This window comes from Aulostomus chinensis, chromosome 16 (genome assembly GCF_037954235.1).
Source record: "Aulostomus chinensis isolate RoL2024-O1b breed Wild chromosome 16, RoL_Achi_v1.0, whole genome shotgun sequence".
Lineage (NCBI taxonomy): Eukaryota > Metazoa > Chordata > Actinopteri > Syngnathiformes > Aulostomidae > Aulostomus > Aulostomus chinensis.
In genome coordinates, this window is record NC_141335.1 from 1,859,286 (window position 1) to 1,882,600 (window position 23,315).

Below are 23,315 nucleotides of genomic sequence, written 5' to 3' on the forward strand. Positions count from 1 at the left end.
CGGCAGCAGGACGATGTGATTGAACTGCTCCTGCACTCAGCTGGCCAGCAGGAAGCAGTCCTGTCGCCTGCCAATGTTCCAGCGGGGGAAGGCTCAGCCCTCCACACCAGCTTTGTACTGGGAAGAAGTAGAGATCTCCTTCCCAAACACCTGCATGATACATGGATGAGCTCAGAGGGGCAGCATCTCCTCCGGCTATCCTCCTGATACTCTCGCCTCCATCAGTCGATGCCTTTTAATTCCATGCAACTCAAATGAGAGGCAAATTGCCAGAGGAGCCGAGACCCAAGACGGTTCCTTCGAATCCGAGCTACCTGCTCTCTGTCTTTAATGGTCTTTGCTGGCTGGTTTCCATCATTATCATTCTGTGTGCTTTTGCTTGTTTGCTCTTATTGTTTTTGTTTTTTCTTCCTTGTGTTTCTGCCAGTGAACTGCCTTTGGGTAGGAATTCGACTTTATAAACTGTCTCTCTTCTTGCTATGAAGAACATGCAGGAAGAGCATTTTTAACGTGCCGACATCTGCATGTCGTTGTGAGAGACAACAGGTGCTGACATTGATTTCAGAGGCATTCATCAAGGTATTATTTTGCAATCATCCTCGGATGCTCCGAATGAAATTGGAAATCCATTACAACCTGTAGATCATGAATAGTAGTTGACATTTCAGGGCTGTGCAGATCACCTCAGAAGGCCTGGGCTCTAACCAGGATGTGAGCCTGGTGATTTTGTAAAAGCTGCACGACCTGCAGCTTTCAGTCACATAAAACTCCAAGCTCCATTTCTGCTCTGAGTTTCTGCTGTTGTCTGGTTTTATTGCAGCCCAGCGGGCCCCTGGAGTTTCCCTGCTTTTACTGGCTATGGCGGTGAGTGTGAAGAACCCGCTTCAAAGAATAAGCATGTTTAACTGATTACGTAGCCGTGTCCATTTAATACTATTGCTTCTGTATGACCTACATAAGCAAACAAGAACCTCACTCAGCTGATTTCTGTAGGAAAGCCTGTGTTCAGGTTGGTTTCCTGCTGAAATCTAGAATGGCACTGGAACCACTTTTACTAGCTGCAAAGCTGCATATTTCTCAGTCGTCATATTTATTTATCTTACACAGTCACACATGAGATACACGACCTCATCGCTCCGCTTCCTTCAAACCAAGCACGCTGCATCCTCCTTTCAAACACTTCCAAAATAAAAGCCTGAAAAGCTCTCAAACAACGCAGCAGAGCTCATGGTGAGCTCACATGACCACACCCTCTTTCCACTGCAGTGTGTCAATGACATATAAATGTGTTCAAATCTCACTTAAACGCACAACAGAAAAATGACAATGAAGCTGTTTGCTTTTTAAATGGTGGACACAAACAACATCTGCATCAGTGGCAGGATGAGCTGGTCGCTCCCAGCAAACACAGAGATAATAACAATGGCTTCAGCCCTCAACGTACGTTCAAACAGGAAGCAGCGACATCGCCGGAGTTTAGTGCCGGGGCTTCGACATCGACAGTATCCAGAAGGGGGAAGCTGTGAAGCAAATGAAGCAGGTCTGCGCAGGATTGGATGATTGGGTAATAACTTATTTACCAATCAAATTCATCAGAACACTTACTTGCAGGCAGCTGCCTCCTGTTGTCATGTAACACATTATTTATGTCCTCCAGCAACTGAACACCAACAATTCTAACGCCCTGCAACAAACGCGACCGCCACGTGAAACCTTCATTCCCTGCAATGTCTTGATGAGTGGGGAACCTGAATCAGGGGAGCGATGATTTCCAGCTCAGATCTCACAGCTACAACTCCTCTGCAGGCAGGCGTGTAGCTTTCACTTGAGTATTAGGGGTACAAAAAATTAGGCTGGGGGCCTGGGGGTCCTCCCCCAGAAAATTTAAAGGTTCGTACATTTAATTTCTTGCATTCTGGTGTATTTTTAGACACCCATTTTCCCTTTTATCAGGCGCGCCGCCAGGATTTAATCCTGCCACTCCCGGTATGCGCACACAAATCTACCGTATTGCACGTGCACACTCACTGCACTATCAGTGCCACCATTTGTAGGTCGATTGAAAACAAGACAAATTGCCAGTAGGAACAGTAGCTAGACGTTAGAAGATAGCCATCGGTGGTAAACTCACGCAGTTACCACCAACGGCTTGTGACAAGGTAGCCCAGGCAATGCACTGACAGGGCTACCCAAAACCGGTCTAAGCTAGTTAACGTTAGTCTGGCTGGCTAACTTAGCTATGTTACTCCAACACAGAGGGGACCCAAGTCTGATCACTTTGAAGCAAAAATCCTTCCGATTTATTACATCGGATTTTGTAAACACTCAAATAAGTGCCGGTAACTTTACTGTAGCAGGCTAACGTTCGGTCCATCTGTCTCAATGAGTCAGTGAGTGTTTACAGAATTGCGATTATTAAAATTGGGTTATAACAAAAAAAATGGAAGGTCTAATCTTTCCATGGATGGTTGCAAATGATTCCTGGTGCAATCTTATACAAAGGAGAGTTGGATTTATGGACTTTTTGATGGATTTCTGAGGGAATTCAGAGCTTACATCATCAGATGGGTAGCTCTGTCTCCTACTCCCTGTCGTAGCCAGACCTGACTGCTCGCAAAAGCGAAGTGCAGGGGGAGATTGGAAAAGGTGGGCCAAGCGACAAAGATGGTATGTTCCAAAAGAGGGGTGTATGAATTTTCTGAAAACCATTTAAGCTATATCTAACGCATAATATGACTGTTTAGAGCCTTTGTGCTATTATGAAAGCCCATTTTGGTGAAGAAGTTATCATTCATGGTATTTTTGGGGGGACAAATTCACCTTTTGTAAACATCGGGGGGGACTTGTACCCTGTAAACCCCCCTAAATCTACACCCTTGTCTGCAGGCACCAGATTGCAGTCTCCCAGCCAATTCAAGCAGCACTCACGCCCATTCTGACTCTTGTTATCCGAAAAAGTTCAGAATGTTGCCTTTCAAATGAGACCTAAATCATGCATTTCCTCCAAATGGTTCAGAAGCAGGTTTCCTTTTTGTATGACATTCAAGGCCTTTCCAGCCAAACCGCCGCTGCCAGACACGCTTTGGTCCTGGCTTGGTTGTTTTTTAATCATGCACAATTTGTACTTGGGAACTAATGCTTGCAGGAACCCAAGTCTACATGGCTGAAGCTGAGCTGGTCTGGATTCCCACTGCCCGTTGGCATCAAGTTGGCCTGACTTTAACTCCATCTCAACGCCTCCACCTGCTGGGATGAGCAGCCAGTGGAGGCCCCGCTGAGAGAGGCTTGCTCACATGGATGAACGTTTTCCAGACACCCCCAGTTCCTGTGTGAACGTGCACTTAGACTGTTAACGCTGTTGCTGTGTCTCAAAGATGTTTCCTATTTCACTGTAAAGCCAACCACCCACACACACACACACGCACGCGCGCGCACACACACACACGCGCGCGCACACACACACACACACGCGCACTCACTCGCGCGCGCACACACACACACGCACTCGCGCGCGCACACACACACACAAGCACGCACACTCTCTCATGAAAGTACTTATTTTACAATGCTTTTAATACAACCCACGCTGCCCAAAATATATCTGTCACAGGCACAGTAATGAGAATTTAAATAGCAGAGGATAAGTTTGCTCAGAGTAAGTAGAAGAGGAAGAAGATATGCAAGGCAGAATAGTAAATTTAAAAAATTGTCAGATTTGCTTGTAATATGAAGATGAAAATAATAGGTCGAAAGAGAAAGAAACAGACAGCGAGAGAAAAGAGCGCTGATCAGATGCAGCTCATGTCTTGTTCCCATCATACAAATAAAGAATATCTGAATTATAGAGTGAGGAAGGAAGGAAGGAGGAGGAGGAGGAGGAGGAGGAGGAGTGGTGCTGCCTTATTTTGCAAGTCATTATAACTAAACTATTTCTGCATCCCAGGAAACTCTGCAGACATAAATACCAAAAACAAATCAAATGAAGTGTCGTCGGGGATCATGTGTGATGTAAAGAGTGAACAAGAGTGAGCGAGTGTGGACGAAGATAAAGTTTTTCATGAGCAGAGTGATAAAGTGCATATTAAATTAGCCTTAGCTGGATCGATTGCTGCACTGCAGCAGAAATGGATGCCTTGCATATCAGAGGGATTCAATTATACTCATATAATCAGCTTCAATTCCTGATGGAGCACGAGTCAGTTTGTGTGTGTGTGTGTGTGTGTGTGTGTGTGTGGGGTGGGGGGAGTCATTTGCATAGAGTGTATGGAGCTCCATACCCAAAGACATATATCTTAGAGCATGAAGGTGAAAATATTTCAAAGAGAATTAGAAAACAATTGAGATGAGTTTTAATACCCCCCCACTTCTGAGCCTATTTCCTGTCATTACTAATTCATTAGTCATATTTATTGAAGGCGCTCACTCTGAGGAGGGATCAATGTCCTATTTACACAGTTAGACGGTCTACGGGCTGAGCTGCGATTAACTGGCCTATAAAACCTTTCACCAATACGCCTTCAAATCTGCCGTCAGGGACGCTGGCCTCTTAATGTGCATCTCTATCAAAACAAAGAAACTAACACGTCTTCCTGGAGCAGTAAAACGGAAACACCGCCGTCCCGGCTTTATATTATATATATAAACCAAGAGGAATTCCTCTGGATATCATTTAAACTCCATATTCATGAAAGCAGACGGTGTTGTTATAGTCTCGCGACGCCTCCTCAGCTCAGCAGAAACGTCGACGGTCGCCTCAGCAATCGACGAGGGACGACTGTTGTTGTTCCACTACACCAGAACCTCAAGACCACTAGGTAGCGGTGTGCCCCCTTACAGCTGGTTGCATCAGACTTTCCTCTGCTTCACCTTAGCTGTGACAAACCAAACATGTTAGCATGTAGCATCCATGTCAAACAGCGGACTTAAATAAAAAAAATCAAACAATTCATGTGATCCGCCATGATGAAATCTCCCGACAGTTCGCTGAAGGACCAGACCAGCCGGCTAATCTGGGGCTAATTCAAGTGTGTGCTTGTTGTCGTAGTACCTTGCTAAAACAAGGTATAGATTTAGCTCAGACTAAAGTCTTTACACATATGCTAAAGTTTTAGTCGGACGAACACAATAAACAACCCCTCCTTCATATGCCAGTGCATCTTCATAGAGACCAGCTGCACACCTTCTGATGCATGCGTCGGGGTCGGACTACAGACCGTTAGCTCCTCACCCAGACCGGCTGACTTTTGCCTCGGTTGCATGTTTGAATATGAATGAATGGAGACAATTGCTAGCTACCCTGATATGATGTCCATGCTCTTTTTTTTTCTTCTTCTTCACAGCACTTCTCTTGGCTCTGCAACAGAATTCAATTACCCCCATACTCCCATATAATCACTTTTCATCCCCAAGGCTTGACAGCTTCCCTGGTCTGACAGAAAAACCCTAATTACTCTCTGACCTTGACTCCCCTCCTGATTTCTCTCTCTCGCCGTCCTCTTCAACATCCAGTCCTTTTCTCACTCGCCTTTTTCCCACAACACTCAAACACCTGCTCGAGCGTGTGAACCCTGGATCCATTGACAACCTGTCCACATCTACACATTCGCGTGCAAACCCTCTTCTGGACACACACGGATACAGTAGACTGGAGCTTCGTCCGCTGCTCCACAGAGCTCTTTAATGTCCAGTCTTCTTTTCCGTCTGTTTCAATCCTCGGACGCTCGTTAACTCATTCCAGTCTTTCCTGTCTCAGGCATGAAAGAGGCTCGTGATTTCAAAGGAGACTCACTCAATAGTGTTGCTGCGTGTTGTTGAAACTTGATTTAGGGTACAGTTGTAAAGCAGGAATTCTCACAGAGCTGTTTAGCTGCAGTCCTGTTGTTTGTCTTGTACGTGGAGTCCAGCTGAGCGGTGTAGCGGCTGACGTCCCCGAACGTCACACAGACGTGCAGTGATTTCCAATACCAGAGTTGTAAATAACAAAAGCAGACCATCTTCCACTGCTGCGCTACGGCTGAATATGATGTGTGCCAAACGCCACAGCGTGTATGAGACATGCGCTGCCTCTTTATCTCCACTGCAATCATTGCCGATGATGTTAAACGAGCCTGGTGTGTCAGACTGACGATCACCGGTGGCGACGTCTTCCCTAAACAGCGTGACACACCAGGCATTAAGCATCTGCTTTAAAGCAGAAACTTGCCCATTTCCTCATTAGACACAAGTCACAACATTCCAGGCGCTTCCATACATTCATGCACACGTTGTTAATCACGAACATGCAAGCAGGCGCAGGAGCAGAAAACAGTGTTACTCTGTAAAGGCAAGAAGTGCTGTGAATATCACTGCACAGGCTAATACGCTCCAGGAGATCCGTGTACACACACACACACACACACACACACACACACAGAGGCTCTAGTTATTCCCTCCTGAATCATTTTACACCTGCAACACACATGATGGACTGAAAACAATAAAACAGCCCCAGTGTTGTATGAGCTAATCTGGACTGTAAACATGAAATGTGGCACTGGCTTGGAGAGTTGATGCCCACTGACACCGGGAACAGTGGTGATACCAACACCACCGTCACACACGCAGCCCCTTCATATTCCGTGACAGCAAGGGAGGAGCCATCTTTGCCGGCCTTGTCATCGACTGGGCAGTAGAAGATTCCCCGGCAGCAGCAGTGAGTCAACAAGTGAGAGCAGGCGAGTATCTCACTTTAACAACGGCATTAAGGACTCCCTATCACATGTCCTGACCTTCTCCTGCGGTACCTTTGTCAATCCAGCAGTGTGATCAGCTGTCCACCAACACCTCAACGGCTCCTGCTCTTCACAGCATCACCAAACAGAAGCAGTTTGGTTTTTAGCTCAAATCTGTGACGGTGAAGTCGCCATGACTCAAGTCCCCGTCTGTGTCCCCCGGCGCTACCGACGCCAGTTACAGAAGAGGCTTTTGTCGTTACCTCTTGCGTCCATTGCCTGACATCAGTGCGATGTCATCAATTCACGTACGCCCCCTCCTTCATGTCATGTATCGAAGGAAAATCATGCCAGGTTGAAACGTTGCTTCATTCACTTATTGATGGAGCATCAAGGGCCAATAATCTGTGATGGCTAATCACGCAAAGCAGTTCCCCTCCACCTGCCTCAGCAGGTTGGTGCCTCTACCCCTCCTCTGAGTTGGAAACACCCCCTCAACAGAGTCCAGGACCCCCGGAGTCCCCAAGACTTCAGTTTGGAACAATGAGACGAGGTCGGAGTTCGGCATCAGATACTCCACAGCTGACGTGACTGTGCTGGGACGTTCTTCCCACAGTCCTGATGACTTCATTCACTCTGCTGATTCAACTCTGGTTAATTATTTTCAGGAGCTCTGAAATGAATCTCCTCTATTTCCTGCAGGCAGAGCGGACTCACAAATATTAGACTCAATCACAATCACTGGAGAGAGCGAGTAAAGGCAAAAATAGCGGTCTGACTCGATCAGGGGAGATTTCTCATCTGATGAGCTGCATTGATATATTCACGGACTGCAGAGAAGTCAGCGGCGCCTCTGATGGCGCTTCGGGCATTTTGTTTCAAGTCTTGCTTGCTTTGCTGCATGTTTAGCATAAAATTGCAAACGGCTCCTCCAAGTTAGCGGCGCGTCGGCTCTGGCGGACGAATAATTGACAGTGGTACTTCAGAGGAAGAGCCCTTTACTGACTAACTGCACTTCATTACTGGACTCACCCTATAAATGGCTCTGCTAACAATGCTGCTCTGCTTTGATGTCGGCTTCAAAACGAAACCCTGAAAATACGGATGATGATGAAGATGATGAAGAAAAGCAAACATCTTCACGCAGAAAGAGTGAGAAAGTGTGTCACAGTGCTGTGAACTTGCAGTGGTAACTGTACCATCCGGACGTCTCAGTCAAGCTCCTTAATTTGAATGTCACAGCCTGCATCAGGAATCTCCTGCACGACTTTACACAGCATTTGCAGGTTTAGACACAAGCTGCTTGTTATTTCATGCTGTGATGTGTTGAATTCTCTAAAACCTGGAGAGAATCCTGCTTATTACAAGTTATTTGTTGTGAAAATACAAGCGACCGTCCTTGAACCGAGGCCCTGTCCTCCCTCCTGCGTGATAAACTCAGGCGAGGTGTTTATTCTCTAATTAGGTTTCCCAACATGACCTGAATGTCAGACTGACTCCATTCCGGTCTCTGCATATATTTACCCAAAACTCTGCATATTCATGATGTCCAGTCTGATGGATTTGTTGGACAAATGAAGATTTTGCAGATGTGGGAGACTCAGAAGAGACGGGACTACTAAACTAAACTGGGCTTCTGCAGCGTGAATCTAGCAGGTTTGCTAAATCAAAGAGGTAGACAAGCCTTCAGTCCATAGCCAGGATCGCTCTGGTTACTGATAAATGTCAATAAAGATTGGTTTGAAGCTTCATGGCAGGTGGATGTTGGTATTCTAGGCTAGCAATAATGCTAACAGGGAGGAGCCATGGTGCCTGCATCATCATGATCGGCTCTTATGGTGGATCTATGGGGTCCAGGGACTCTTTCATCAGAGCTGATGGGTCCTCGCTCCATCAACGACTCTGTACATTAACAAGTTAGTCCAAAACGAGTTGCTCCACTCAGAAATGTCATCAGAAGCGACTCAAATGTAACCCTGATTTCAAATTTGGTGTCAGTGAAAGGAATCTGGTGTCTTTCCACCTTCGGCTCCTGGTGAATGTTAAACAGGGACGGGGCTCATTAATTCATACAAGAGCACAAACTAGTCCAGCACCACTTAATAAAGTCACTCATGCTGGTTAGCGAGACTGAAGACAGAAGAAGAGCTTTGGTTCACAAAGCTGCTTCTGCGTCTCTTCTAATGATGCTCCAGCTCGACACAATTAGACCTCAGAAGCACGACTTCCGGCTAAACTGAAATGTAAAGAACCACCCTGCATACATTTCGTTTGCTGTCCCTGTTTGCAGCTGTGAGCAGCGCAACTTCCAATGCTTTGATGTTTCATAATTACATCTCAATAGTGGTGCAAAGTAAAAAAAAAAAAAAAAAAAAAGTGAAAATCAGCTGTACATACATGTGTAAGGATGCATAATTATCAGACTTAATGCATGAGGAACAAGCAAAAAATAAGAAAGAAATAGAGGGCTAAAAGTAATGAGCTGCTTCTTCTCTTGTTCTAAAAAGATCATACATGAAAAAAGTGTTCTTAGTTCTCTGGAAAAATTGAAAACTTCCTTCTGTCACAGGGGTTTTACTCTACCTGTCATTTGTAGGTCAAAGTAGCGTGTGTGTGTGTGTGTGTGTGTGTGTGAGTGTGTGTGTGTGTGTGTGTGACTGACAGCGAGTGAGCATGTGTGCTACTGTAACATCCCTTTAACAAACAGATGTTTCTATTATCTCACTGGGAGACATTAGCAGCCACCCTTGTGAGCAGGCCATCGGCCATCGGCTGATTTACAACACATATCAAAGCTAATTCCAGCGACTTCCACTCGGCTCCATCTGCACTGCTGATCGATCTGCCCTCTGCATCTCCATAAGCCAGCCTGCTGTACACTAATAGAGGAGGTATAAAGTTACTTTGTGACCTTAATAAAACCTTCACTTTGTTCTTCAGTCCACCGCCGCCGCCTCCAGAATCAAGTGGCTCAGCAGCGTGTCGACATAAAAGCAAATATCCAGACCTGCTCTGGACACTGTAAATCTGCCTGACTCTCGGATCCACTCCTCCGCTCCTCTTCTGCTGCCGTTTCCTTATCTGAAGCAAGAACGCGCATAAAAATGTGACAAGAACACTGTGGCGTGTTAGAAAACAAGGAGAGCTTGTGAGTTTAGAGTAGAAATACAATAAGGCTGTAGTGTAGTCCACGTGATACACAGGAGTACACAGGAGTACACAGGATCACGACGACAGCTTCAGTACTGCAGTAGACTCACTCAAAAACTGTGTAAGAACACACATTACCGTAGATGACACAGAATTCTAACACTGAGCAGGGCCAAAGAGCCAGGTTGGTTGGCATGGTAGCCCCAAACCGTGGTGATGGCAATCCGTCACAGCACCCCTCCCTACGGGAAGCGTCTCCCAAGCATCCAAATGTCAAAATCATAAGACAAAAATGTATCTTGTCCCTCAACAAAAGGTCATTTTGTTCTAGAATAGAAAATCACTTGATGTTCGGCAGGGAACAACTAGCACACACACACACACACACACACACACTTGAGAAACGCAATTTCAAGGTCTTCAAATGTGTACTTTAGGGGGATAAAACAGTAATTAACAAATCCCTCGACTGATCCCTTCAACAATGCAAAAACATTCAAACTAAATGTTTTTTGGCATCTGCCTCTCGCCCAGAGCACAACACCGAGTTGGAGTTGGGCTCACAGATGAAGGTTCGTCGTCCCTGCTTCAATATACGAAGTTTGATGAAGCACGCTTTCTGTCTCTGTCTCTGAGCAAAAGAAAAAAAGGAAAACCCAACCAGGAAGCTAACAATAGCAACATGAAAGTAACACCAGATGCACGCCAAGACGTTATGCAAATACATTCATGCTACATGCTGTTAACATGGGAAGCGTTACATAAAGACTCACGTGTGCTCTTCCTCATATCTATGAAAACCCTGGTTCCCAACCCGAGGTCCTCGGCTCACACGGGCTTCGTCTGAACTGTAGTGTAACACACTTGATCATTTACTTTCTGCAAACGTCTGCATATTAAGAGTCTCCCTTGTTTTCCCCTCTTGTGACCCCCACCTGTTCGACTCTCCCTGCCTTGAAGAGACTGAGGAGACAGACACCTTTAGCCTGAGGATGGTTAAAGTTTAATGGCAGTGCGACAGGCAGCACTGCAAGTAGAGCTGCTGAGAAGACGGCTGTGCAGATTTCCACAGCTAACAGGAGTGTACATAAGCCTGAACACAAGCTAGTGTGTGTGTGTGTGTGTGTGTGTGTGTGTGTGTGTGTGTGTGTGTGTGTGTATGTATGTTTGGATTGTGCTCCCTGGAGGCCACATACAGTACTGAGCTCCTGCTCTATTTCCTTTATGAATATGAACATGCACTTGGTGGACTGGAGAAAGAGAATCGGCCTTCAGAGATAAAACATTTTCTGATTCTGATTCAGACTAAACAAGTGGACCGAGAACCTTGAGAGGAGGTGCGCTTGCAAATAACCTCTGGTGCAGTCGGCTCTCGGTACTCAGTGTCCTGCACAGGTCCTGTAACTAAAGTCAGAGCACGAAACTACTGAGGAAACACAAGCAGGAGAGACAGTTAAGAAGGAGACAGTAGAACTGTGCAGGTCTTCACTCTCTTGCTCCGCCCCCAGGTGCATCCGACCATAAACCAACACTCTGATGGGGTTCAGTGGTGGGAATCAAAAATGAGGTGGAGACAATAAATTATCAGTGTGGCTGAAGGAGGAAGCCTAAAACATGGCCGACGAGTTCTTGTCTTGTATTCGTTAAAAACCTGACGGCTGAACCTCGAAACAAGTGAATCCCTGAATGCGTCACAATAATCTACCCGAGAAGAAATCAACGCCTGATTGACCTTCCTGAGATCAGAGCGACGCACAAAAGATTTATGATCCTCAATCGATGAAAAATGACTGAACAAGTTGTGTGATTTGTTCTCAAATGAAGCGTCTCTCTCTGGTTGCAGTCTTTTATCTTTGCAGTCAGGCAACCAAGACGTTTTTGATTTTATTTCTTAAAGTGGAGAAAGTTTTGGTACATCCATCACGATTACTGAGAGGATGACAACCGTCTTCTTCAGTGGGACAAACATCAGCGTGTCATCTGCGTAACAACAGAGGGGAGAAAAGGTTTGTCTAAAATTCGTCCAGCAGCAGAGGGTCAAGGATGAAGCTTCTGGGGGGGGGGGGGGGGGGGGGCCCACAAGCCTGGGGACCCTGGAGGAGGAGGTATCACTGACCCTGGAGGAAGAAGTTCTGTTTGATAGATCTGAACCATCCCCGACCCAGTTTCAAAGAGAATCCTACAGAATAAAATCATCATCTGTGTCAAAATGCTGAGCGGAGATCAAGAAGAATTAAAATTTAACATTCTTTGGTGTCAGATGTAAGTAAAAGGTCATTTTTTTCAACTTTGATGGTGGCAGTTTGAGGGCTGTGACGTGCACAGAAACCTGATCAAAGATGTCACTGTGCTTCATCAAAGAAACTCAGATCCACAAGTTTCTCAGGCCTCTTCTCGGCCACACGGACCGACATGGACAACAGAAGATGGAGCAACACAAGGCCACGGGGAATCTATTCTCTAGGAACACGATGCGGTAACGAGGTTCAGGGAGGAGCCTGGAAGCTCAATCCTCCCTGTGGTTTGGGGAACGTCTCAACTTAGAACCGTTCTAGGCTAAACATGTCTGCAGTGACTGGAAGCACTGCTGTATATTTACAGTAGTGTGTGTGCGTGTGTGTGTGCGTGTGTGTGTGCGTGTGCGTGTGTGTGCAACTGTGCTCTGGTGACATGGGAGATGTGACACTTTCAGACGGAAGCTTGCCTACATCTCTCAGTATCACAGCCACCCCCCCACCAACCTCAACCCTGATGGAACTGTGTTGTACGTCAGATGGAGTTCCTTCATTCAACACTGCAACAAAAAAAGGAGAAAAAAAAGACGAAGAAGAGAAAGAATGGTTGTGTTGTTGTCCGTGTCTCTGCAGCACGTGATAATCTTTTAATAGCCAGCAGTGTCCAGACCTGAACGCAACCGCCAGCCACGCCTGGACTGCTCATTCATCTGAGGGGACGCGAGCGTCTGCACTGCATTTCTCAGCAAATCCATTCAATTGTCATTTAAATATTTGGGCCAGAGACGGACCAACAGCACCCCCCTCAGAGCCACGGCGCTCGCCGGGCCACAGTTTTGGACTTTCAGGTATGATTTTAACTGCCAGTAACGTGAGAAAGGCGGGTCCACATCAGAGACGTCGGAATGACCATTAGCTGAGTGAGAGCATGACAGTGACCTTGACCAGAACTGGAAAGAAGGGATACATTAAATATTCATGAAGGGAATCAGAGACGCTCTGAGCAGCTGCTGGATGTACAGATTGTGCGTGTTTGCGTTTCCTGGATAGATCGAGTACATGCATCACACACGTGTCATCAAGCCTCCTGGAAAGACACTGACAGAGCTGCATCTTGTTAGAAAGGGAGACAGACGTGTCGGGCTGCAGGCGCTGCTGCCATCTCGCAGACAGAGGGAAAGAGGAGGAGAGAAAGAGAGAGGGAGAGAGGGGGGAGAGAGAAGGGGGGGGCGTGCTTGAGCAGGCTGCGTTAGCTCCCAGGTAGCACTGGGACTCCCAACCTGCTCAATATTGCAGATGCAGCTCGTCTTCTGTTACTCGCTCTCGTCTCCTCCTGCCTCTTTCCATAGCTGCCTCACTTTCTTCTCCTCTCCATAATCCTTTATGCAAATATATATATTTTACTTTTCATCTTTTTTATTGTCACATTCATTTTCAGTCCTCTTGCGTGCTGGAATTCATGATGGGGAAAGATTCCCTAAGGTACGAAATCAGTCCCCAATTTTTATTCTTTCCTCTTCTTTTAGATCAATACTTCGTACGTGTGTTTACTCAGAGACGCCATCCTGGGGGGGGGGGGGGGGGGGGCAGCAGAAACCTCAGTTTTGGAGGGAAAAGGAGGATTAATTTGAATTTATTTGCATGCTATTAACACATCAAACCTGCTGACTTGAAAGGGATGCCTTGATGAGGAGCACCACCAAATTACTGTATGTCTACTTTCCCTCTCACTTCCTCCATCCAGCTCCGCTTCATCACCGAGGATGACGACAGTTCAGATCCTCTATAAGTAACACAGCTGATGTCTTCCTCCTGCTGAAGCCCCACCACGTCTCTTCCTCTGTCTTTGAGGTCATCGCGTCCCTGCGTCCTAAGGACATCTGAGACACGTGTGACAGAGCTGTCAATCATTGACTCATTCAGCATCTATTTGTTGAGAAATTGCTTCTATACACGTACGTGACCAAATGTAGCTCATCACGGGATGCTGGCGTGAGTGGAGTGTGTAGGTGTCAGAATATCAGTGCACTCCCACATCTCTGATTTAAGCAATGAAGTGCATCTCAGCTGTCAGTCAAAAGCACAACAGGGAGTTCCCCTCTCCTCACTGCCTCTGCTTGTTGTGTCCTAACAGTCCTGGTTGCTGAGTGCTGGACAGCCTGTCAGAGCCCAGAGGAGGAGCACAGCATCATGAACCTTTGAACTGGAGGTTTTCTTCTCGTACCTGGACCTGTTTCGACCTCTGACGACCGTGACCTCAGGATGAGAGGTCATACGTGTTGCCTGACACCTGGGACAGACATGGGGACTTGAGTCGTACACAAGTAACTCGAGACCTGACTTGGCCTCGTGCTGCGGAGTTGTGAGCAACCTGTATATGTTGTATGACTGTTAAGGTACTATCTGCGGAGCTGAATGCCATTCCCTCCTGTCATTTGGATCCCAACACATCCGTCTGGTGGGTGTGGCCACAGAGATCTGTCAGCAACAAAAACATGGCGAGCAGCAGCAGCACCTGCTCAATTTCTCATAACCTCTAGATAAGAAATTCAGTCAAAGCATAAAGAATGCGGGATGGGCCGATTCATCCTGAGGAGACATGGTGGCCAACAGCAGGATCAGGACACGATTGAGGAATTAGCGAACGACTTAATTGGGCAAAAGTATGAGAGAGCGAGAGATTTAACTTGGACTCATGAACCAAAGACTTGAGACTGGAATTAAACTGGGAAGAAAAGAGTTGTGAGCATCTCCGACCTGAGATGAAGCCCTATAAACTTTGGGGCAATAACCAAACTGTGTAAGTCACCAGGAACTGTCAAGATATGAAAAGTAAATATTAGTCTTCCAATGAGAGCGTCGCTCCTGACGGCGGACACTTCGGTCACACCTGGGCCGCAGCCTCCACCTCCTTGTTTGGTGTGATTGTATCTGGGAAAGTCTTGAAGAGCCGCGCAATGAAATTATTTGTCAGTTTAGCGCAGGGCTAACGGGAAGGAGCCATCTCAACCGGCTGCACCTACAGAGCATGCTCAGTATTCATGCCCCTTCCGGCAGTGTGGGAGTGTCACCATGGAAACAGACTTTATCTACAGTGAGATGCAGTGAACAACCCCGCAGTGATGAGCTTAATGAGCACTGTGAGAACTCTTCAGGCACATGTATGGAAGTATGACGCACTGACATGAGCTGATGGCGTCTGAATCTGCTGGGAAAACACGCGAGGGACAGGATTTGGTAACACACTTCAGACAATAAAAAGATGGTTTTTGGCTTCTAATACCAAGGCTAAACCTCAAATATCTTCTTAATACAGGAGGGTGTTTAGGAGTGCGGAATGATTTCAAACCCTTAAGAGGGAAAAAGGGAAAACTATCCAGCAACAATGGGTCAAACTCTAAAAAACACGTCCGCCGGAGGGGAAATAACCTGCGCCCCACCCACCTTCTGTCAGACACACGTGTGTGTAATGCGTGCTGTTACTTCACCCAGAGCCTCTGCTTTGATTGTTAAGATCTTACCAAGGCCCTGGCTGATCTTAGATGGAACATTCCTTTCTCTCAGTCACACACACACACACACACGCACACACACGCACACACACACACACACACACACACACAAGTGCGAGTGTTTGGGGGAGAGCCTTAATTGGATTGTCCGCTGTTTACCAAACTGAATGAACTAAAGCAATTAAACTTCTTCAATCTTGTTGATTAAAACGAACAAAGACGTCAATAAAAAGAATTTGGAGGTCAAGAATTTAGAGAGGAGAAGAAATGTTGTCAGAGGGACTCCTGATAACAGGTATTTAGCATAACAAACATGATCCCAGTGAGTCTGCACACAAAGCTTACAGACACACTTTCATCGTATTAAATTAGTGTTCTTCTATATTTCCACCTGCTGACATTACTGGCTGTGCACCAGTCAGAGATTAAAGTTGCGCTGACTGTTGCTTAGCCAAGATTTTTATGAATATTTTCTTATCAAGCAGTGGAGTAGAGCAGGAGCCATTTGCTAGCGTAGCTCAGTACCTTGGAGGCTGGTGCCCAGCAGCAGCCGTCGCACCTCCACAGGTACAAAGATGTCCGTCACTGTACTTTGTAGTCTGAGGGAGGCTTGATCTAGTCAGCGCAGCAGCACCGTGTTTCAGTGTCAATCACTTCCTGTCTCACCATGATGGTCTGTGGCACTGTCATGTCTCTCTCTCTCTCTCTCTCTCTCTCTGTCACCTTTCATCAAAATCTGTTCATTTGTTTGTTTGAAACAATTAACAGCTAAAAAAAACTGTTTAAACAATCCTGGCTCCGCCCCTTTGGCCAGGTCCATTCCACTAGCTACAGGGTTTGCGATGGAGCACCAACACCACGGTACCAACGAGCCTGGTGATGGCAGTGAGCAGCGCGTCGAGGACGCGGGTTCAAGGCGGGGCTGGGGTAGCTACAGGGCTGAACCTCAGTCTCTCCCCCAACAAGAGTCAAGACTTTTGCTTCGCTAGTTGTTGTGTCATCCTGCTAACAGACAGAACATGACACACACCCCCCCCCCCGGTGGAGGTAAAATGGAAAATAATAAGACATGATTCCTCATTATTGCGTTGATTTGGCTTCATACAACAGGCTGAGCGTTAATTTGATCAGCGATGACGTTTGGCCGCCATCACTCGCAGTCTGTCACCTGACACCAAAAAGGCCTGGTTCCACGTTTGCACTCTCTTCCTCCCTCCTCCCAGCAGCTCCCTGTCTTGGAGGATTCATAATGCTGAAACTGGTGCCATATAGCCACAATATGTGGGCTCTTATCTGTTTAATTTTCTCCCAACTCGAACGCATGCCACGGCATCAACCTTGTTTATTACTGTCAGAAAGACACCACTGGATCTCCCACTGGTGTGCCATTATTATCGCACAGATGGTGGCGAGGGTTCAGAGAGAGAGAGAGAGGGAGAGAGAGAGACAGAGCACCGGCGATAGATAGAGTAGAGAGAGAGAAGCAAGGAAGGAGGACGGAAGAGTGGAAAACACAGAGAATGACAGAAAATTGAGGAAAAAATGTGTTGTGTTTCCAGTCTACCTGCAAGCAAATGGCATTCTGGGAGAATACAGGAGAGATCACATGGATTTTTCCTGTTATAAAATCATCCTTGTACACACACACACACACACACACACACACACACACACACACACACACACACACACACACACACACACTCTTTCTATATGGTGAGCATTTGACACATCTTTATCCCAGAGGCTTCCTCCTGTCGAGGTAAATTCTCCATGTCAGGAACAATATAGCACAGGAGTGCAGTGACCCTCCATCCATATTCCTCGACTCTCACTATATTCACAGCATCAGTGTTTGCAGTCTCCCAGGGACCACGTGTGTGTTTTTGTGTGAGTGGATGCATGTGTTCTTCCAAATGCCCCGAGGAGAAACAGATTCCCTCACTGAGAGAAGACGACTACTCGTGTTTCTTTCTTTGGTCTCCCTCAGCATCAGGACCGCATCCCAGTTCCATTAGAAGCTCCTTGAACTCAGCGGGAATATTTAGGCTGTTCACACACAGTCAGGAAGGACTTGATCATCTGCATGTCAACAGTAAAACTTAAAAACACAGGTCTCACAGAGTCCAGGGATTTGTTTTTCTTGGGTTGTGTCACTATTGGCTTGATGTGGTCTGATGTGGCTGGTATTTACTTTGTTTTTGCCTGTCTAGTTTTATTTTCTCGGATTTGACGGACGGCTATTGTACGTGACGGATGGGAACATTTTTAACTTCTTACTTCTTTTTCAACTTGAAATACCTATTTCAATTACTTATACAACATATGCTCTCTATATATTTTATTTTGCTGTCATTTCTTGGGGTAAAACCTTTACAACATTCAAATATTGTCATTAAGTCAGTAAGGATGACTCACAAGGATCAGCATGAGGATTTCCTTAGAAGGAGAAACCCTCTATTCTCCACTTGGAAAACTGGAGAACTGTTCTCCACTTGTAGAACAGTTCTCCAGAGTTCCCCTCCAAGTTTGGAGAGAATCAGCACGATTAGTCTGTGCATAATCCTGCCAACAAACAAAGCCGTTTCTGTGGTGGACTGGAGCGCTCACGTTCAGGAACAAAAACACTCAGGTATGTTAGCAGCACCTTGGTTTGGTTCCAGGTTTAAGGAGGGCAGTTGAAGCCTGCGTGCTCGCGAGGATCCTCTCGCTGTCGGCAGCCGTCCTCCCTCCTCTGTGCTCTCGCCAGATGTAGAAGGAGCTGGTTTCTCTGCCAGATGCTGCAGGTGTCTGATGATCTTTCAATATGTGTTGTAATTTTCCTGTTTACTGGCAGCGAAGAAGTGTGTTATTGCAGTTATGTCTTCCACTTCACACAGGCTTCTTGTTAACGTGCTGCAGTGAGAGCACAGGGGAGGTATCGTTACATACGTATGGGGTTGATCAGCCACTCAGGTGAGGCCAGAGTTAGCGGGAGTGTCCTGGGAGGGGTCACCCCCAGACGCCGGGGAGGATGAGGATGTTGTGAGTGAAGGAAGGAGGATTAGGCTCCAGAGAAAAAGAGGTTTGTCCTCTGCAAAACCCTCACCCACCCCCACCTCCCTCCCTCTCCTGACCTCCATGAGCCCTGCGGCAGCCACTGTTATCAACTGAATGACTTCCTCTCACCCACTGACCTGTTTTCCATGCTACCTCCAGTGGACTGGTTCCGTTCCTGGATGATAGACTTGTTGTAATTGTTCTGAGCACTTATTTGCTGTGCTGTTGAATATTTTAATTGTTTAAGTTGGCCGACCTCATTTAATGCTCCTCTGTCACGGAGATTAGCTGCAGTTAAGCAGGGGAAGCTAACGTCAGGGCGTCCTGGACGAGGCGACATCCAAATTCAGACTGGGGAGATCTCACCCTTCACACACCCATAAAAGTCAGACAAAGCTACGCTGGTCCAGTTCAACAGGCTGCTCTTATTAAATGTCGGCTGATACCAAAAAATAAAAAATTCACAACAATTGAGGGTCATCGGGTCATTTTGAGATGGTCTTTATGTGTTTCTCCATCACTACATGACATTCCAGTGTCTGGTGCACTTACAGTGACAGTGAGAAAGCAAACCAGAGCAAACGAAAAATGCTAATTTGTTGAAACTTCCCTCCTGAACAGTGCAGAGTCTAAAAAATAGGTGTGAAAGTGATCTTATTGAATGTTCCGCGGAGAAGCTAAGACACGGCTCCAAGTTGCCACCGCAGGGGTTTGCATGGAAATTAATGGAATTATGTACAAATAATTGTGGAGAACGTTTCATAAGCAATCCTAACATTTCATCAGATTTTTTGGGGGAGTTTAAACTGGAGACGACATCATCTATACAGAGGAGCTCAGGCTGATGGACGCCACACTCAGATTCTATCCTCCATCACGTTTACTGGCTGGGACCAGCAGTGGAAGGTCACGTCCCTGTGCGTTCTTGTCGTGGAATATGACTTTCAGGAATTACAGCGTGCGGAGGAGGACGAGGCCACTTCAGCCACAGCACAGCCTCGTCTTCGTCTGCAGCAGGTGAGACGGAAGAGGAGTCACTGTGCTGCAGTGTTGCTAACGTGTTGAAAATATGATGATTTATAACTTATGAATAAATCATGCAATTCTAAGCATTGCTGTTTATCATTTCTATTCACAATCGCCCGTGAGCAGTGCACTCCTATCAATTCAGAAAAAAGACCTGGATCAGCTCAACATCTTGCAAACCTGGCTGATAAACACGTGTGAGTGAGTGTGTGTGCGTGTGTGTGTGTGTGTGTGTGTGTGTGAGTGTGTGTGTGTGCTAGATGTTGCTTTTTGCACCCTAGAGGGAGTCACGGTCTCATTGATGGGGACTTTGAAGGGATCTGGTCCAAAGCCCTGCTATGTCCGCCTGGACAGAGGGCAATTAGATTGGCTCTGCTGGTGCTGGTCGCTAACTAGACCGAGGGAGACCTGCCATGGCCGTCCACTTGGCCGGAGGGAAGAAACAATAAAGCAGGACAGATATTGAATTCATCACGCCTCCATATAAATAAATAAAGGCGAGTTAGAAGAGATAAACCTAAATCCTCAAGTCATTTGGCTCACTGGAGTAACTGATAGAGTGGATTTATTATTCTGTGAGCCACCGTTTTATCTTTACTTGGAAATAAATGACAGTAAATAGAGAGATGTGAAGACAGGAATGCGGTAATAGACATCTGCTGAACTACTGTGTCCATCATTACTGGTTATGAACATGCCACCTTTTTGGAGAGTTTCTAAAAGTCCATTGTCCCTGGAGCCAGAAAGGACGATAGAGAGCTTTCTCTAAGGAGCAGGGAGCTATGCTGGTTAGCTTAGCACGATGATGATAGTGGCTGGAAGTGTTAGCATACAGTACATCTGTCGAAAGACATCACTTTTTCTCCACACCATCTTTGTCTGCATTAAAACTGTGCTGAACATTCAGAACGAAATCATTTGAAATGAGGTGACGTTGTCGTGTTAGAATCCCACCGACGACCAGCCTCTATGCTAAGCTAACTAGCCTGGGTCTCTGCTCCCTAGAGAAGGCTCTCCATCCTCTGGCTCTGGAAAGTCATTTTCCCATTAACGTTGGGAAAATCCTCCAAAGCTGAAAAGGTACTCAATCAACTTCAACATCTCATACTTTTACTTCTTGGCCTCTTTGCCTTGTTATGAAAATATTATCTCAGCACACTGAATCATTTACTGGTAAACTGAGCACTAATGATTGAATGACAATGTTGCCCTAAGCAGTGTGTGTGTGTGTGTGTGTGTGTGTGTGTGTGTGTGTGTGTGTGTGTGTGTGTGTGTGTTGGGGGGGGGGGGCTGTCCTCATGATTCACGTTGTATCCGTCACCTCTGTGTCCCTGTAGGTTGACTACACAACTCGACAGCACTCAGGGGGACAATCTTTAGAAGTAGTGGCGAACGCCGCTTGATACTTGAGTTATGACTGTTTGGAGGAAATCACTGCAAAAAGGATCCAATTTTCTCTTGCAAATACAAATGATTAATCGTGTGACAAACAACGCCACAGACTGGCTCAATTTATCCCCATTAAACGTCTGCATTGATCACACACTCACAGTCTGATTTGTCTCAATTTGTTGTAAACACAAATTGAAGCAGATTATGTATTGATCCTGTCACACAGCATTGGAATACAATGCGTGTCTGGTTTTAGGAATATGGATTCTCAAGTCATTTAAGTCTCATCCATTCATTAACATTCAGAACAGCAGTTAAACATCATCGAAGCCTGAGCTTACGAAATCTAGAACAATAAATCCTCACCCTCTCACACTGGTATTTTCAAATGCTTAACTCAGACCAGCTGTCACCCAAACTGACACCACTCAGCAGCAGAGATCAACTAGGTGCACATTTCCCTCTCCTTTGTGTCTCAACACACATTAAAAATGCAGAGACAGTCAGTGTTCAAGGCCCTCTCAGCATACATGGCAAACCTTCACTCTTTAACTGCTACACTTATCCACAGATTATGTTTCCATAGCAACAAAAGCAAGGGAGGGAGGAGGGCAACAGCTCCCGACTCCTCGTCCGCCTACAGCTTGGTATTTCTCTCCTGCTCTCTCTTATCCTGCTTCTCTTTTAACTATCATCCCTTTCCGGAATAAAAGATGAAGCTAAGAAAACAGACGGTGTTGCAGTCATGGACTCTGGTTGACTTTTGACTGGATTACGCAGCGTATAATATTCTTTGAAGTGGTTTGCTCTCACAGGGCATTTACATGCGTTTAAGCAGCATCTTGTCACTGAATTTGTTCGTACTAGAAATGCGTTTCTCTAAGAGGGGTGGGGCGTTACACCCTGGTTGGCGTCTGTTACTTCCTGTAAGTCTCCCGGATGGAGACAGAAACACCCACTAATTAGCCCATGGTGAGAGGCTCATTTTGTCTGGTTTCAGAAGCGTGGAATACCTCAGTAGCAGAGACAGCAAAAGCCTGTTGTTTAGCTCAATTGTAGCCTGCTAGCTTGTTTTTGGTAGCACACATACCCAAGGCAAATACCAAGCTGAAAAGAAATAACAGGAGGTTTCCCGAGAGCTGGCTGGACCTCCAGGATGACGGATCTACAGGCCCCAAACATCGGCGTGTGGGAAGGCGGCCTGAGAGAGGCCTGCTGCTGGTCTGGTCTACCCGACCAATGGCTCTGCATTCTGCCCCATCACCTCCATCCCCTTTTTGTGTGCTGCCGTTTTCTAATGCAGGTACATTTCTGCTGAATTAATCTTTAGTTTCCAGGGATGTAGGTCATCCTCATGGAGCTTTGGGTGCCCATGCTGACAGGTAGCAGCATCTTGTATTTCAGCATCCTTGACAAAGTGGACTTGAGACTGCCCCCTGCATGTAAACGTACCGCGTTCATCCATATAAATCATGCAAACACAACACTGCAGCTCTTGTGTCCAAGTTAATCCTCATATCTTCAATGCCGTGCCTCTCACTTACATCACAGAAGCAAAACTCAGCATCACAAACACACAGCCTGCGTGCACGCGGATGCTCAGTCGCACCCCAGGGGAGGAAAACAGGCTCTTTGAAAAACAGGTCGGGTGGATGTCCTGCGGTCAGATTTTGGAAGAAGTTGTTCTGGGACTTAATTAGTAAAGGGCCCCACTTTTGAACGGGCTAAGTGCCCATGAGCTCTACTCTCAAATCTGGGACAAGTAAGACGCGCGCGCGCACACAGCTGCACAGACAAATCTCTTCATACACAATGAGAAGTGTTTTCAGAAGGGGAAACTGCGATAGATGAGAGCAAACAGTAAAATGAAAAGAAAATTCAGTTTCTTTCTGAATCACTTACTTTAAAGGATGATCTGAAAAGTTTATGAGACGGTCGCTGGAGGCAGCTTGTTTTCACTGCAGTGGTGTGTGTGTGTGTGTGTGTACGTACTGTACACGCTTGCAAGTGGTCGCTGAACTTTTGTCAAAATCTCTCTTGTTTATACTTCAGGATCTATACATAAAAGACTCCCCCTTAAATACTTCCAGTGCACACAAATGAAAATCTAAGGTTCATAAAGATATTTTAACAGATTTTTTAGGATGAATATTTGGCCTATAAATCCTGAGAGCACCAATGGGAGTCCCTCTGTGCGCGCTTGTCTTTGTGAGACTGATCTGACTTTAAAATTGAAGGGTGGCGTTAATAAT

At 46.2% G+C, this 23,315-nt stretch overlaps 1 protein-coding gene across 3 annotated transcripts in view; it reads right to left on the minus strand.

Annotated features, from left to right (window-relative positions):
• The window catches only part of nrg3a (neuregulin 3a), a 302,381-nt gene that overhangs the window by 84,303 nt on the left and 194,763 nt on the right, over window positions 1-23,315 (minus strand). The gene's annotated exons all lie outside the window — the stretch shown is intronic.